This window comes from Sphaerodactylus townsendi, linkage group LG13 (assembly GCF_021028975.2).
Source record: "Sphaerodactylus townsendi isolate TG3544 linkage group LG13, MPM_Stown_v2.3, whole genome shotgun sequence".
Classification (NCBI taxonomy): Eukaryota; Metazoa; Chordata; class Lepidosauria; order Squamata; family Sphaerodactylidae; genus Sphaerodactylus; species Sphaerodactylus townsendi.
The window spans coordinates 47,613,569-47,629,595 of record NC_059437.1 but is presented as its reverse complement, the minus strand read 5'-3'; the positions used below and the strand labels follow the sequence as shown (position 1 = coordinate 47,629,595).

Genomic DNA, 16,027 nt, shown 5'->3' with positions numbered 1-16,027 from the left:
GCCAGATCCTGGAGAGCGAGAGAGATTCTGCAGAAGAACATTGGCTTAGGAGCTTTTTCTCAACTTAGGAGCTTTTTCTCAATCATATTCCTTTTTCGTTTCTAAACGAAAATTCAGCAAACCAACTCTTTCGTCTTTATATCCCAGACTCTAAAGTTGGTTTGCAAAAAAGAGTTGAGTTTGCTGAATTTTCGTTTAGAAACGAAAAAGGAATATGATCTTATGGCAGCCCAAATTGTGATTGCTGAAAACAGGGCAAGCAGTGTAAATATTAAACCACCAATTAATAATGGTTGGAAGGCAGTTCAGTTATGTTTGGCTGTGTGAAACGTCTTGGCTTTGTGAAAAGTCACGAGTAAACCTGCTCCCTAATCTGGTACAGCCAGATTTTACAGCTAGGGGAAGGGCAGCGGACAAGACAGAGAACCTGCTCACATTCATTATTTGCAATCAAGTCACTTCTGACTTATGAATAAATGGCCTCCAAAATGTTATCTCATTAACAGTCTCCTTCAGGCTTGCAAACTGAGGTCCGTGGCTTCCTTTATTGAGTCAATCCATCTCATGGTGGCAGAGGTGTATGGGGGGGAATGGCACCGGGGGGCAACACCTCTGGGCACCACCCCAAACCCTTCCCCCGCTTGTCTGGTGAAGCAGATGTGTTTCTGCACTCCTACATTCCTGCTGGGTGACCTTGGGCTAGTCACAGTTCTCTCAGAACTCTCTCAGCCCCACCTACCTCACCAGGTGTCTGTTGTGGGGAGAGGAGGGAAAAGGAACTTGTAAGCCCCTTTGAGTTTCCTTACAGGAGAGAAAGGTGGGGTTTAAATCCAAACTCTTCCTCTTTATCAACACAGACTGAATAGACCAGGTCCCAGAGTAGAATGACAGCCCCTGGGTGTAGCAGAAACGTTCTGGTACTGAGATGGCAGGTCCTAGATTGGCAGCCCTTTGTGACTGAAATCAGCCTAAGGCGGATTCCGCATGGGCCAAAAACAGTGGTGTGAAAACAGTGTAAACCCTTTTATGCCATTTAGACCATTTCACACCATTTTGGCCCATGCGGAATCCACCTAAGATATTTCAATCTACTCTCAAGTTTGGGATTGCAGGTGTACGGCTCTGATATCAATCACAGGAGTCATCATTCCACACTTCAACCCATCATTGCAGGCCCAAAACTCTTCTCCTACTACACCCAGTAGGTTACTAATCCTTCCCCTCTGGGACCTGGCATTCCCTTACTTTGAAAAGCCATAAGTATTTTTTCCTTTGATATAAAGAACAATTTTTTAAAAAAATCCCATCATTTCTGTTTCTCATACTGAATGTTTCCTATCACATTCATGAAGCGTTTTAATATTAGTTTTGCATCCGTTGCACATCAATGACGCACAGAGATCTGAGAAAGAACAACTGGGAAATACCAGTAATAAAACAGGCAAACCGAAAAGTCTCAGAAGGAGAATGTATGAAAACAAATAAAAAAGAGTCTATTTTTACCTCCCAAGTTCCCATCTCGAACGGCTCTGACTTTAAAGCATCCCGGGATAATTAGGGTCATCTTTCATGATTTCATCTGCTCCGGAGGGGATCGCGGGGTGGACAAGTTTATCCTGTGAGCAAGCGAACGTTGATTTGGAGGGGGAGATTCCACGAATCCGATGTCTCCCGCAAAACGGAACGTTCAGTCTGCGTTAAGTGTTAATAACCGAGGTTTTTTTTTCCTTATTCCCGAGGGTGAATGCTTTACTTTGAAAGCAGAGATGTCAGAGCAAGTTCAGCCTCCCAGCTTGATAGATTTAAACGGGGCCGATGACTAACAAGGCCCGCTGCGGTACAGATTACTGGTGTTTATACAGCTTTACAGAGGAAGCCGTAAAGTGCTCTTTAGATTAAATCAGTACATATTTGCACATTAACGTAATTTAATCATAACACTCACATTATCACTTCTCAGCAGGGGGTGGGGGCAAAATGCACATTAGCAAATACCAAAAGAATCCTGTTTCCACTGCCAGACTAATTGCAAGATTATACCAGGGTGTTTTTTTTTTCATATTTGTTCCCAAAATATTAAAAAATGCGTTGAGGAAAACAGCAACACCTAATCAGGGCTCTGACCTTCCTTGTCATTCGAAATTGCTGGTCTTGTCTCTAAATTGGAATAAGGCAGTCTGGTTTCAGAGCCAGTTTTAACGCAACGTTTTTCTTCTTCGGAAAAAAAACAAATAGGCCAAATCGAAGGCTGTGACTTGGGCTACTAGTCTCAATGAGGGGGTTGGAGATATCCTACTATTACCATTGATCTCCAGGCGACAGAGATCAATTTTCATAGAAAATGGCTGCTTTGGAACATGGACTATTTCAATATACCCCACTGAAGTCCCTCCCCTCCCCAAACTTCACCCTTCTCAGGCTCCACCCCCAGAATCTTCAGGTCCTTCCTAACCCAGAGCTGAGAACCCTAGCTGTGAATGTCTATGAGCACTTCGTACTGCTCCAGTTGGCTCGGTCAGGGAGGACTCCCCTTAGTATTTTTCTAAGGCCTGGCCAGTCTAGAACATTCATCCTGCCAACTAATCACCAGGAGGGATCATCCCAGCCTTGCAAAACCATGGCCCATGATGGGTCCTAAGAACGTAAAAAGAGACCTGCTGGCTCAGATCAGTGATGCAACTAGTTCAGCACCCGGTCTAATGAATAGGTCAACCAGCTCCTCTGGAGATCCAGCAACAGGGCATACAAGCCAAGGCCATCATTAAACATCAAAAGAGCCCTATGGATCAGAGCCAGAGGTGGGATCCAGCAGGTTCTCACAGGTTCCCAAGAGTAGGTTACTAATTATTTGTGGGTGCCGAGAGGGGGTTACTAATTGGTGTTTTTGCCACGTGATTTTTGCCTTAGTTATGCCCCCCTCTCAGCAGTAGCACGCAGAACTTGAAGCAGTCTAGCAGGAGGTGCACCGGCGTGCGTGGCACCCTGCGCCTGCGTGCATTCGTTTCCTGCCCAAGGACCGGCACAGTGGCTGTGTCCTTGCCACAGCCCCGGCCAGGAATGCCCCGCCCCAGAATGCCCGGCCACGCCCCTGTCATGCCCCACCCAGCCCCATTGGCACTACGCCACAGTTTGAATCCCACCACCATGGGAACCTGTTGCTAAAATTTTTGGATCCCACCACTGATCAGAGCAGCCCATCTAGACCAGCATCCTGTTTCATGCTATGGCCAGTGGTCTTCTCCGGGGGTCCAACAACAGGCCAAGGCCTTTATAAGAACATAAGAAGAATTCTGCTGGTTCAGACTAGTGGTCTATCTAGTTCAGCATTCTGTCTCACTCAGTGGCCAACAGCTCCTTTGGAGAGCCAATAACAGGACAGAGAGGCCGGGGTCTTCATTAGGACATCAGGAGAGCCCCACTGGATCAGATCAGTGGTCCATCTATTCCAGCATCCTGACTCACTCAATGGGCAACTAGTTAGTCTGGAAGGCCAACCAACAAGGGATAGAGGCCAAGGCTTTCTCTTGATGTTGGGTCCCAGCAGTGGGATTCAGAGATTTACTGCAGGGTTGGCATGATTGAGAACCCATAAAGACCCACAGATCCACAGAGAGACTACCCCTGATTAGAGACACCAGTGGCATACCTTCAGAAAATGGCACCCATGGCAAGTTCTGAAATTGTACCCCACCAAAAAAAAATGTGTGCCCTCATCCCAAAACTGGCCCTGGGAAGTGGTGGAGGGAAAGAATGCCCTCTCAACCTCTAGCCTACCTCTCCAATGGATGAGCAGCGGCCAGGTAAGCTGTGAGTGGTGGGCTGCCCAGTCAAGTGGCAGGTGGGCCAGGTGAGCAGGGGCACAGGGGGAAAGGGCCCCCACGTGATTCTTGCAAGAGGTGCCTGGGGCATTGGCCCCCTCTGTCCCCCCCCCCTAGATACACCACTAAGAGACATCAGGCTGATCTCCTATTTCCCAATAAGAAAAATCCCCAGGCATCTGAGGAAGCTGATCACACGAGAATGGGGTTTTTACTGCTTTTCCCAAGCTCCCTTTGCAATCAGCTCAAAGACTTCTGCAACTTGGCTGCCAGACTTCCTTGCTCCCTTTAAGAACACTGGATGCTACAGACCAAAAGGAATGAAAGAAAGCACACCATAATTGGAAGAAGGAGACGGGGTCTGTCACTGGGGTGAAGGAAGATGACTGGAATAGCTGGGAGAAAATGAGCCACAGTTGAAAAGGTTAGAGAGCCCTAGATTTGTATGGGGCCGTCCATTTCAACCCGCTGCTCAATACAGGGAATCCAAAGCTGCAGCCATCTTGACAGATGGCTGTCCATCCTCTCTTTGGAAATGTCTGGCAAGATGGAACCCACCCCATTAGTTAATTGGTTCCATTGTCAAACCACTGTTACCATGAGGACATTTCTCATGACAGCAGGGAGTCGCAATACAGTTACAGCCAAATAAACACCCTGTACTAAAGCCCATAAAAATCTGCAGCTGGCTGGAGCTCTAGTCTGCATTTGAATGTCCTGTTATGAGGTTTTTTGGCTCAGGTCCTTGGCAGAATGCTAATGGAAGAGTTTGCATGATAAATAAGTTACATCACAATGAAAAAAAATAGATTTTGCAAGGATGGGGACGGAAATGTATAGGAAAACCAAGTGCTAGATTGCTTGCTGGTCTGTACCGTTGGAAAGCAGGGAGAGAGTGGGTGTCAAAATTAAATGCTCCCCTTTTTCTTGTTTTTTTTTTTGTTTTAAGAACAATGTGAATCATTGGGGTGCTATGTGGTTTCCGGGCTGCATCTGTGGCTTCAGAGGATCTGAAGATGCCAGCCACAGATGCAGGCGAAACGTCAGGAGAGAATGCTGCTAGAACACAGCCATACAGCCTGGAAACCACACAGCACCCCAGTGATTCCGGCCGTGAAAGCCTTTGACAATATAATGTGAATCATGTTACGTTAGGTTTCCCACCAAAACCCCCATTTCAGCTTTATACTGGAATTGTGGAGTTACAAGACAAGTTCAAGGTTTTGGATTTAAGCTTTAAATCGACAGTGTGGTGCAGTGGTTAAGAGCAGGTGGATTCTAATCTGGAGAACTGGGTTTGATTCCACATTCCTCCCCCTGAGTGGCAGAGCCTTATCTGGCGAGCCAGATGTGTTTCCACACTTCTACATTTTTTCTGGGTGATCTTGGGCTAGTCACAGTTCTTTGAGAGCTCTCTCAGCCCCACCTACCTCACAAGGTGTCTGTTGTGGGGAAAGGAAGGGAAAGGAGTTTGTAAGCCACCTTGAATCTCCTTACAGGAGAGAAAGGCATGGTATAAATCCAAACTCCTTCTCCTACTCTTCTTCTTCTTCTTCTTCTTCTTCTTCTTCTTCTTCTTCTTCTTCTTCTTCTTCTTCTTCTTCTTCTTCTTCTTCTTCTTCTTCTTCTTCTTCTTCTTCTTCTCCTTCTCCTTCTCCTTCTCCTTCTCCTTCTTCTTCTTCTTCTTCTTCTTCTTCTTCTTCTTCTTCTTCTTCTTCTTCTTCTGCTTTGAGTGGTCTGGGGCTTTCATCTCTGCAGGATTGCCTCTCTTCTCTCCGGCCTCACAGTGTCCCTTTTCTCACAAACCTTGTAAAACGTTATTTCCTGAGGCAGGAAATAAAACGTTTCCTCCATGGAGTTCTGCATTGTTCCCCCCATCCCTTGGTTTTGAAAATGTTTTAGTACCAGCCTCAAAACGTTTTCAGTGAATCTCTTTAAAAATTATTCTTTAGGCTGAAGTGTTTTCAAAATGGCTTCACTGCTGTGCGGTCTCTTTAAAACTTTTTCCACGCTTCTCTGCCGCCCCGAACTTTCTCCTTGGTGCCATTTTGTGAATTCACTCGCCGTTCCCCCTTGCCTGTGTGTTTCATTATTTCTGTGAGTTTTTGTTTGGGGGATAATCTTCAAGGAATCGATTATACAAAGGATGGAGAATCACAGCACAAAGTTGTGAAGCACGAAGCAGCAACATGTCACAGTGGCCATGAATCAGCCATGAATCATTTCAAGTGGGTGCGTGCGGACGTATATCATACTGAAGAGGGACGGGACTGAAAACATTTTCCTAACATTTTAGGAGATTTGTGCAGAAAGCACCAGTGTTCTAAACTGCTGCAAACTACCACAACAGTACCACTGAAAAGACAGCAGGAAACACAACAGGCAAACTTTAGCAAAGTTCAAGACGGTTAAGTCCTACTTGGTTCAACGGGAGAGTTCAGTAAATGTTTAAACACAGTCTGGAATTGTGCCAGTAAGAGAGTTGTGTTCAGTAGCCCTCTAGGAGGACTCACACAGAGACAGCTGAAGCTGTGAATTTCTCTAAAAAGAATCAATCAGCTCAAAATGACAGCAGCTAACATCCAAAACCTTCTCTGTCTTAAAGCAGAATGCAATTTATATATTTTCCCCCTTTTGTACAGACTTTATCATCACAGATCTGAAAGGGAAGGAAGATTTCGCAGCAGCTGCCTGGTGTTCATACGCTCTGTTTGAAGAACAGGCGTATTCCCTCTAGGCCAAAACAGAGAGTCGGAGAGACGGAGGGTGCTCGTAGTGGTGTCTAGGGGTTGCTTGCCGTCTGCAAGAGTGGTTTTTAATCGATGAGAACATGTTTCAGGGCTGCTTGGAACATCAGGATTTTGAGCTGCAATCTGGAGTCATTTGTCTACAATCAGAATTTGTTACCAGTCCTCTCGCTGAACCTGATTTGAAATGACACGCAGGATAGATTTTGCTTGCATATCTAATGCACCAGAAGCTGCCTTTCAGAAAAGACAATAAGGCGAGGTCCCGTAACCCGAGTGGAAAAGGGCTGCTGAAATGAAATGTCATCAGGCGACACACGCGACAAGACGGGAACCACGTGCAAAAGGCACAGTGGAGACGTGAGGTGTAATTTTAAATTAGTAATGTCAGCTCCTGCAGATTTGGATGCCTGTCAATTGTAAACATCTCAGAAGCATTAAATTCTTCTCACATTCTAACATTTGGAGGATGTTTGGAGGAGGGAGGGAGGAGGGAGGGAGGAGGAGGGAGGTGGGAGGAGAGGTGGAGGGAGGGAGGAGGAGGTGGAGGGAGGAGGGGAGGTGGAGGAAGGAGGAGGAGGGGGGAGGAGGAGGAGGAGGAGGAGGAGGAGGAGGAGGGGGGGGGGGAGGAGGGGGAGGAGGAGGAGGAGGAGGAGGAGGTGGAGGAGGAGGAGGAGGAGGAAGGCGGAGAAGGAGGGAGGGGGAGGGAGGAGAGAGGGAGGAGGAGGAGGGAGGAGGAGGGGGAGGAGGAGGAGGAGGAGGAGGAGGAGGAGGGGGTGGTGGTGGTGGGGGGGGGAGGAGGGGGAGGGGGGGGGGGTGGAGGAGGAGGAGGAGGAGGAGGTGGAGGAGGAGGAGGAGGAGGAGGAGGAGGAGGAGGTGGAGGAGGAGGAGGGGAGGAGGAGGAGGAGGAGGAGGAGGAGGAGGAGGAGGAGGAGGAGGAGGAGGAGGAGGAGGAGGAGGAGGAGGAGGAGCCATCATTTATACAGAGACTTTGAGTTCTAAGTATATATTTTGGGATCCCCTTTTTGTTTGCAATGTGTCATCCACATTGTATTTTTCTTTATTGTTGGTATTGTGGTCTTTTGATATAGAGTTTTTAATTATTTCTATTAAAGGTATAGTTTTAACATTGTTCATTGAGCCACACAGAGGTTTTCTTTTTGCAGCATCTATACTACCTGTGAATCCATGGGTCCCACACCCGAAACAAGCCCCAGTTCTATTCTCTGCCTTCTTAGATACTTTGATACCTTTCGGAAACAGTTAACACCACTATTACAAGGAAAATAGGGAGTAACGGATTCCTTTTGTCTTGTGAACATGCATTTCTACTTCTCTTGAATCCTCACGTAGCATGGGCAGTTTCTTAATTCTGAAATTGGAACATGCACAAATAATTTAGCCTTCTGTCCCTTTGGATCCCTGACATATTTTCCTCCCCGTCCATGTGCAAAATAGCAGTCTTGACGTGATTTCACCTAGGATTGCATTAAGATGCTTTTTGTGGCAATGTTTTATTCATGCTCCTGCGTGGAGTAAAACCACACAGAAAAAAAAAAAGAATCTCAATACAGTGATATACACTATCATGCCAAGACTGATGTGTCTCTCAGTGCGCACGCAAGAGTTGGTAATGTGGAACAAGAGAGAAGGCAGAAGTGAACTGAATATTTATTTATTTTATTTATTTATAATTGGTTTTATATACCGCCCCTCCCCCGAAGGGCTCTGGGCGGTGAACAACACAATAAAACAATAATTACAATAAAACCCCATTAAAACAGCAATCAATAATGCTACATTGGCATCCAATCATAAAAACAGAACTTCATAGATCCACCCTGGAAAATAAAACAGAGAAGCAAAGAACCCAGAATGTAAGGGAAAGGAGGGGGGCATCAGCGGCCGGCCCCTCCAAACGCCCGGTGGAACAATTCGGTCTTACAGGCCCTGCGGAACTCTCCAAGATCCCGCAGGGCCCGGATAGCTGGTGGTAGCGTGTTCCACCAGGCAGGGGCCAGGGCTGTAAAAGCCCTGGCCCGGGTAGAGGCCAGCCGCATCATCGAGGGGCCAGGGACCACCAGTAAATTGGCCTCTAACGAACGTAGAGGCCGTGTAGGGACATAAGGGGTAAGACGGTCCCGAAGGTACGAAGGTCCCAGGCCGCGTAAGGCCTTAAAGGTAAGCACCCATACCTTATGAATGATTTGGAACTCAACTGGAAGCCAGTGCAGGCGGCACAGCACAGGTTGGATATGTTCTCTAAAGGCACCATATTGTGGCACAAGGATGCCATTCTATACAAAATTTGTCAACTGAACAAAAATAGAAAATTGTTAATGCTTCCACAATCTCAGAAATGTCTCTGATGAACAAAAAGAGTGTGTGGGGGGGGGGGGGATCCCACATCATTCTCACTGAAAAATGCCTTCCAGCAATTACATATTCAGACACAGGGTTTTCATTTACTGCCATTGGCTTGTCAAGCTGACTGTCTTTTATTTTTAAATGGTGGACAGGTGGGTGGAAAGGATGTAAAATACTAACCACTTAAGTCTTTCAAGGGCCTGGAAATCGAATCTGCCCTTTCATGCATCAGGTTCCATAAATTCCAAAAATACAAGGACAGAAAAATCAATGTTCAGGAGGAATGGATCATTCACCTACCTACCCACTGGAAGAAATGGCCCGAGTTGTATCAGATCTGTCAATAAGGTCGGTGCAGCATGTCAAATACTGTTTTTCAGGGAGAATCACGTCGTCAGTTTGGGAGGCGAAAGAGAGAACTTATAGAGTAAGCCGCCAAAGAGGAAGTCACAATTTTTCCAACCCTGCCATGGATGCCACAACTGTATCCACCACTATGCGACCGCTTCTTATGTCGGCGATTTGCAAACTTCCTCAGCTTCGTGGCGTAGTGGTTAAGAGCAGGTGCACTCTAATCAGGAGAACAGGGTTGATTCCCTGCTTTGCCACTTGAGTTGTGGAGGTTTGTCTGGTGAACCAGATTAGCTTGTGCACTCCAGCACATGGCAGCTTGGTGACTTTGGGCGAGTCGCAGTTCTTTGGTGCTCTCTCAGCCCCACCTGTCTCACAAGGTGTCTGTTGTGGGGAGAGGAAGGGAGCTGGTAGGCCACATTGAATATCCGTACAGGAGAGAAAGGTGGGATATAAATCCAAAATCATCATGGCCCAGATTGCATTCACCCAAGAGTTCTTAAAGAGCTCAAGCATGAAATTGCTGATCTTCTCACTTTAATATGCAACTTATCCCTGAAATCAGGCTCCATCCCTGAAGACTGGAAGATGGCCAATGTCACACCAATCTTTAAGAGAGGATCTAGGGGGGACCCGGGAAATTACAGGCCAGTCAGTTTGACATCTGTTCCTGGTAAATTAGTAGAATCTATCATTAAAGATAACATTATAAAACATGTAGAAAAGCAAGACCTGCTGAGAAAGAGTCAGCATGGCTTTTGCAGAGGCAAATCCTGTCTTACAAACTTACTAGAGTTCTTTGAGGGTGTAAACAGGCATGTGGACAGGGGTGAACCGGTGGACATTGTCTACTTGGATTTCCAAAAGGCTTTTGACAAAGTTCCTCACCAGAGACTGTTGAGAAAACTCAGCAATCAAGGAATAAGAGGGGAAGTCCTCCTATGGATTAAAAACTGGTTGAGAAACAGGAAAACAAAGAGTGGGTGTAAATGGGAAGTTCTCACAATGGAGAGATGTCGGGAGTGGTGTCCCCCAAGGATCCGTTTTGGGACCTGGAAGTAGGGGTGGGTAGCGTGGTGGCCAAGTTTGCAGATGATACCAAATTATGTAGGGTGGTGAGAACCACAAAGGATTGCGAAGAGCTCCAAGCGGACCTTGATAAATTAGGTGAGTGGGCTCAGAAATGGCAAATGCAGTTCAATGTAGCAAAATGTAAAGTGATGCACATAGGGGCAAAAAATCCAAACTTCACATACACGCTACAGGGGTCAGTACTATCAGTCACAGACCAGGAAAGGGATTTAGGCGTCTTAGTTGATAGTTCCATGGGAATGTCAACTCAATGCATGGCAACTGTGAAAAAGGCAAACTCTATGCTGGGGATCATTAGAAAAGGAATTGAGAATAAAACTGCAAAGATTGTCATGCCCTTATATAAAGCAGTGGTGCGACCGCACTTGGAGTACTGTGTCCAGTTCTGGTCGCCGCATCTTCAAAAAAGGATATTGAGGAGATAGAAAAAGTGCAGAGAAGGGCAACAAGGATGATTGAGGGACTGGAGCACCTTCCCTATGAGGAGAGGCTGCCGCGTTTGGGACTCCTTTTAGCTTGGAGTGGAGGCTGGGCTGAGGGGGGGATATGGATTGAAGTCTACAAAATTATGCATGGGGTAGAAATGATGCTGACAGAGTGAAATTTTTCTCTCTTTCTCACAATACTAGAACCCGCGGGCATTCATTGAAAATGCTGGGGGGAAGAATTAGGACTAATAAAAGGAAAACACTTCTTCACGCTATAGCGTGTGATTGGTGTTTGGAATATGCACACAGGAGGTGGTGATGGCCACTAACCTGGATAGCTTTAAAAGGGGCTTGGACAGATTTATGGAGGAGAAGTCGATTTATGGCTACCAATCTTGATCCTCCTTGATCTGAGATTGCAAATGCCTTAACAGACCAGGTGATCGGGAGCAACAGCCACAGAAGGCCATTGCGTTCACATCCTACATGTGAGCTCCCAAAGGCACCTGGTGGGCCACTGCGAGTAGCAGAGAGCTGGACTAGATGGACTCTGGTCTGATCCAGCTGGCTTGTTCTTATGTTCTTATGTTCTTATGTTCTTATCATCTTCTTCTTCTTCTTCTTCTTCTTCTTCTTCTTCTTCTTCTTCTTCTTCTTCTTCTTCTTCTTCTTCTTCTTCTTCTTCTCAGTATAAGGAATATCATGGACCATTTTGCAGCCATGGTAATAGAGAATCACTGCTTCTCTGGCAGGCCTCAGGGCATTTGATTCCAGGCACCCCTATAAAACACCAGACAGACAAAAGCATATAGCCTTCAAAAAGAAAGACATTCTGCCCATGCTCAAGGAGATTTTTTTTGGTGGAGGGAGGACTCCCTCCAAGCTAAGAGAACTCATCTGTGTGCAGCGACTCATGGCCTGATACATAAGATATTGTTTTGTTGGCAAACAGAAGTTGGAAGCCTGGCTGAAGTTTGCAGTTGTAGAGGCAGTCTAGCCAAAGTGTGAATACATTTGTATGGAGCTAGATGTGTTCCGTTCATGTCTGAATAAAGGCGAAAGGGGGGGGAGGGGGGGTAATGAAAAATCAGCCTTTGAAATAAGCAGCCCCATTCTGAATAACATACACCGCTGCTTTTATAGTGACATGAATTGCAGATGAAACGCTACAAGTATCTTCTGGAAGTTCGCTTTCTGATCTCATCCGAGGCTGTTGTTCCAGCATGCTCTCTTTTGATATGCAAAATTTTCCTCCCCTTTCCGACTGAAGCACTGGATGTAACTCACAGAACAGTAAACCTGGGAATTCGCCCGGGAGACGGGGAGTGTAAAAATGCAAATCGACAACTCTAAAATTGATGAGAGCGTATGCAGGCTGGTTGCGAGATGCAGCGCTCCGTCTCCCGCCACGATTCTGCTACAAGTATCTTTTGCTCGGGGTGGCAAGGACTTGAACTGAGGCTGGAGAAGGGTAAATTCAGAAGTCTCTGATGTCATCATTTCTGATGCTTTTTCAAAACTGATACTTGCCTACTGAGGTATAATTGTATTAACTTAAGGCTACGTCCATACCCTCGCATGCAAATCTTGCGGCCACTGTGGTGTAGTGGTCTAGAGCGGTGGACTCTAATCTGGAGATCTGGGTTTGATTCCCCACTGCCCCATATGAGTGGCAGACACTAATCTGGTGAACTGGATTTGTTTCTCCACTCCTACATTCCTGCTGGGTGACCTCGGACTGGCCAAACTTCTCTCCAAACTCTCTCCAAACACCTACATCACAAGGTGTCTGTTGTGGAGAGAGGAAGGGAAGGAGTTTCTAAGCCACTTTGAGACTCCTTACAGTTGATAAAAAGGGGGTATGAATCCGGATTCTTCTGTCTTATCTGGAGAACCAGGTTTGATTCCCCACTTCTCCTCCTGAGTGGCAGAGGCTTATCTGGTGAACTGGATTTGTTTCCTCATTCCTCCACATGAAGCCTGCTGGGCAAAACCGTGCACATGAAAACACTGCCGGTCCAAAGGGATGGGCAGCCACTAGGGATGCTAACAAATAGGGAATGTATTGTCGAAGGCTTTCACGGCCGGAATCACTGGGGTGCTGTGTGGTTTCCGGGCTGTATGGCCGTGTTCTAGCAGCATTCTCTCCTGACGTTTCGCCTGCATCTGTGGCTGGCATCTTCAGAGGAAACCACACAGCCTGGAAACCACACAGCACCCCAAATATGGAATGGTAAAAAACATGGCATTTAAGAGTGATTTATATGATTAATGACTGATTTAACTGCCTAGTTAAATAATTGCCTGCTCAGCAGAGTAGTGAGACCACAAGGATGGGGGAATTCCATTGTGTATATGTGAACCAGCTCTAAGTCACTCCTCTTATGGAACTAAGGACAGGAAAAGATTGGATCATTCTGACCAATCATGACACAAAATGAAATCGGTGACAGGCTGCATCAAACTGTGAAGAGTCTCCATTTTTCATTCATTGTCACTGCAAATACTGACGCACACGTGGTCACAACTTAGCTTTCTCATGGGACTTTTCAGTGTACTTTCCTCCAACAGTTTATTCCCTGCCTTGCTACTGGAGAGCAGCGGGGAGTGGAGAGTGTTGTTAATACATGAGTAATTGTTCTAGCATTATAGCATACCAGTGCCATAATGTTATAGTACTATAGCAATTTTCAGTGTGTTTAAAAGCTCCTCCCCCAGAGTCTCCAGTGGTATTGCAGGAAAACAACATGTATGAGAAGTTCATTTTAAAAAATAGTGTCAATGTGGAAGGGATTCTTGAAAATGAGTACCTTCTCATCAAATGGCATGATAACATGCTTAGATTACCTTCTGCCCCCCCCCCCCCAAAAAAAAAAAACTGGAGAAAAACGGCTTTGGGAAACAGCATATCAAAGGCAGGGGAAGTCGGAGCAAGCAAGACCGTCTTGCCCCATATGTCCCTAATCGGCCTCTGCGTTCAGCAGAGGCTAATTTGCTGGTGATCCCTGGCCCCTCAATGATGCGGCGGGCCTCCACCTGGGCCAGAGCTTTTAAGGCTCTGGCCCCTGCCTGGTGGAACGCTCTTCCTCCAGCTGTGCGAGCCCTGCGGGATCTTAATGAGTTCCGCAGGGCTTGCAAGACTGAGCTGTTCCACTGGGCCTTTGGGGAGGCCGGCCGCTGATGCCCCCCCTCCTCATAACATCAGTGGATCCTGCCGCCCCCCTCCCCCCCCTCTTTTAGGGGATCCGATACTAGGTCGCCATCTGTTGCGCTTGATATTTGGTAGCTGCATTTTACTGGGGTTAGTTTTAATGAGTATAGAGCCATAAGTATTATTAATTAATTTCAGTATTTATTGATTTTATCTGTGCTCTATTCATGTTTTTTGTTTTCCACCGCTCTGAGCCCTCCGAGGGAGGGCGGTATACAAGTAGTAGTAGTAGTAGTAGTAGTAGTAGTAGTAGTAGTAGTAGTAGTAGTAGTAGTAGTAGTAGTAGTAGTAGTAGTAATAATAATAATAATAATAATAATAATAATAATAATAATAATAATAATAATAATAATAATAGATTGTGAACATTTGCATAAATTTGATGTTTGAGAGTAGAGAAAATTTCACTCTACCCAAAAGGTGGGGAGGAGAAGTCGTTCAAACATTTAAACTACAGGAGAATCTGGGTAGCTCTGAATCCAACACACACAAATTCATTAATGGGGGGAAAGGAATGTTCAAGAGAAGTCCAAACACCAGAAGGTGGTTTCATTCAAGCGCCCCTGCTGAGCTGCAGGTTGAAGATCTGGGCACCATTAACTCATCAATCACGGGTCTCTCAAGGAACCTGGAAACATGCTCTGGGACTCTGCACTGAACTTCGTCCTCCCAATCAATCTGTTAATGAGCAAATTCATTATGCATGGGGGTCCACGAGGGAAATGTATGATAACCTTGGGATACCAGCCAGCCCCTTTGCATGCAGCCTGCTGAAAAGCAAGTCAGCGGCTCTGAGTTTTGGCCAGCAGCCCATAATCTGTTCCGGAGCTCATCTGTGACCTCTGTGAAATGTAAGGGAGGGCATGTGGGAATTCAGGTCATGTTTAATAAAGCTAATGACAGCCCAGAGGAATGAAACTGCCCTTGCTAGTTCCTAAAGGGACAGAATCTCCATTTAAATCTCTTAGGGTCGCACGTTTGCCGTTTTAAGGTGCACATCTCAGATGTTTTCCCACGCACACCTGACAATATAACTAGCAGCAGCAGTGGCGTAGGAGGTTAAGAGCTTGTGTATCTAATCTGGAGGAACTGGGTTTGATTCCCAGCTCTGCCGCCTGAGCTGTGGAGGCTTATCTGGGGAATTCAGATTAGCCTGTACACTCCCACACACGCCAGCTGGGCGACCTTGGGCTAGTCACAGCTTCTCGGAGCTCTCTCAGCCCCACCCACCTCACAGGGTGTTTGTTGTGAGGGGGGAAGGACAAGGAGATTGTAAGCCCCTTTGAGTCTCCTGCAGGAGAGAAAGGAGGGATATAAATCCAAACTCTTCTTCTTCAGATGCGAGCATATCCATCCTAGAGGTACAGTTGTCAGAGAGCTACGTTCAGCTGCAAGTCCTGCATTAGGAACTCTATTGCTCACAGTCTCTTGAAGAATAAACAACGCAGGTCCAAATTTACAAAGCTGAATCAGAAGGGACTTTTTAACTACTACTACTTCTAGCAGTAGTAATAATCCTATAGTGGTGGTGGTGGCAGTTAAGGGTGTTAGGCTCTAATCTGGTGAACCAGGTTTGATTCCCACTCCTCCACATCAATGACAGAGTCTTATCTGGATTTATTTCCCTGCTCCTCCGCATGAAGCCTGCTGGGTAACCTTGGGCTGGTCACAGTTCTCTCTGAACTCTCTCAATCCCACCTGCCTCACCAGGTGCCTGTGGCAGGACAGGAGTTTGTAAGCCACTTTAAGACTCCTTACGGTTGAGAAAAACGGGATATAAATCCAAACTCTTCTTCAGGTAGTAGTAGTACAGTTGTATCCGATTTTTCCTTCAAGGAGCTCAGGGCAGTGCCCAGAGGTGGGATCCAGCAGGTTCTCACAGGTTCCCGAGAGTAGGTTACTAATTATTTGTGTGTGCCGAGAGGGGGTTACTAATTGGTGATTTTGCCACGTGATTTTTGCCTTAGTTACCCCCCTCCTCTCAGCAGTAGTGCGCAGAACTTGAAGCAGTCT

The 16,027-nt window shown here is 46.4% G+C and overlaps 1 long non-coding RNA gene across 1 annotated transcript in view; it reads right to left on the bottom strand.

The window, feature by feature from the left end:
• Window positions 1-1,648, bottom strand: part of LOC125442385 — a 66,841-nt gene extending 65,193 nt beyond the window's left edge. Inside the window, exon 1 of the long non-coding RNA XR_007245990.1 lies at window positions 1,504-1,648. This is a non-coding gene — a long non-coding RNA (uncharacterized LOC125442385). The remainder of the gene's footprint in view (window positions 1-1,503) is intronic.
• Between the last annotated feature and the right edge of the window lie 14,379 nt (window positions 1,649-16,027).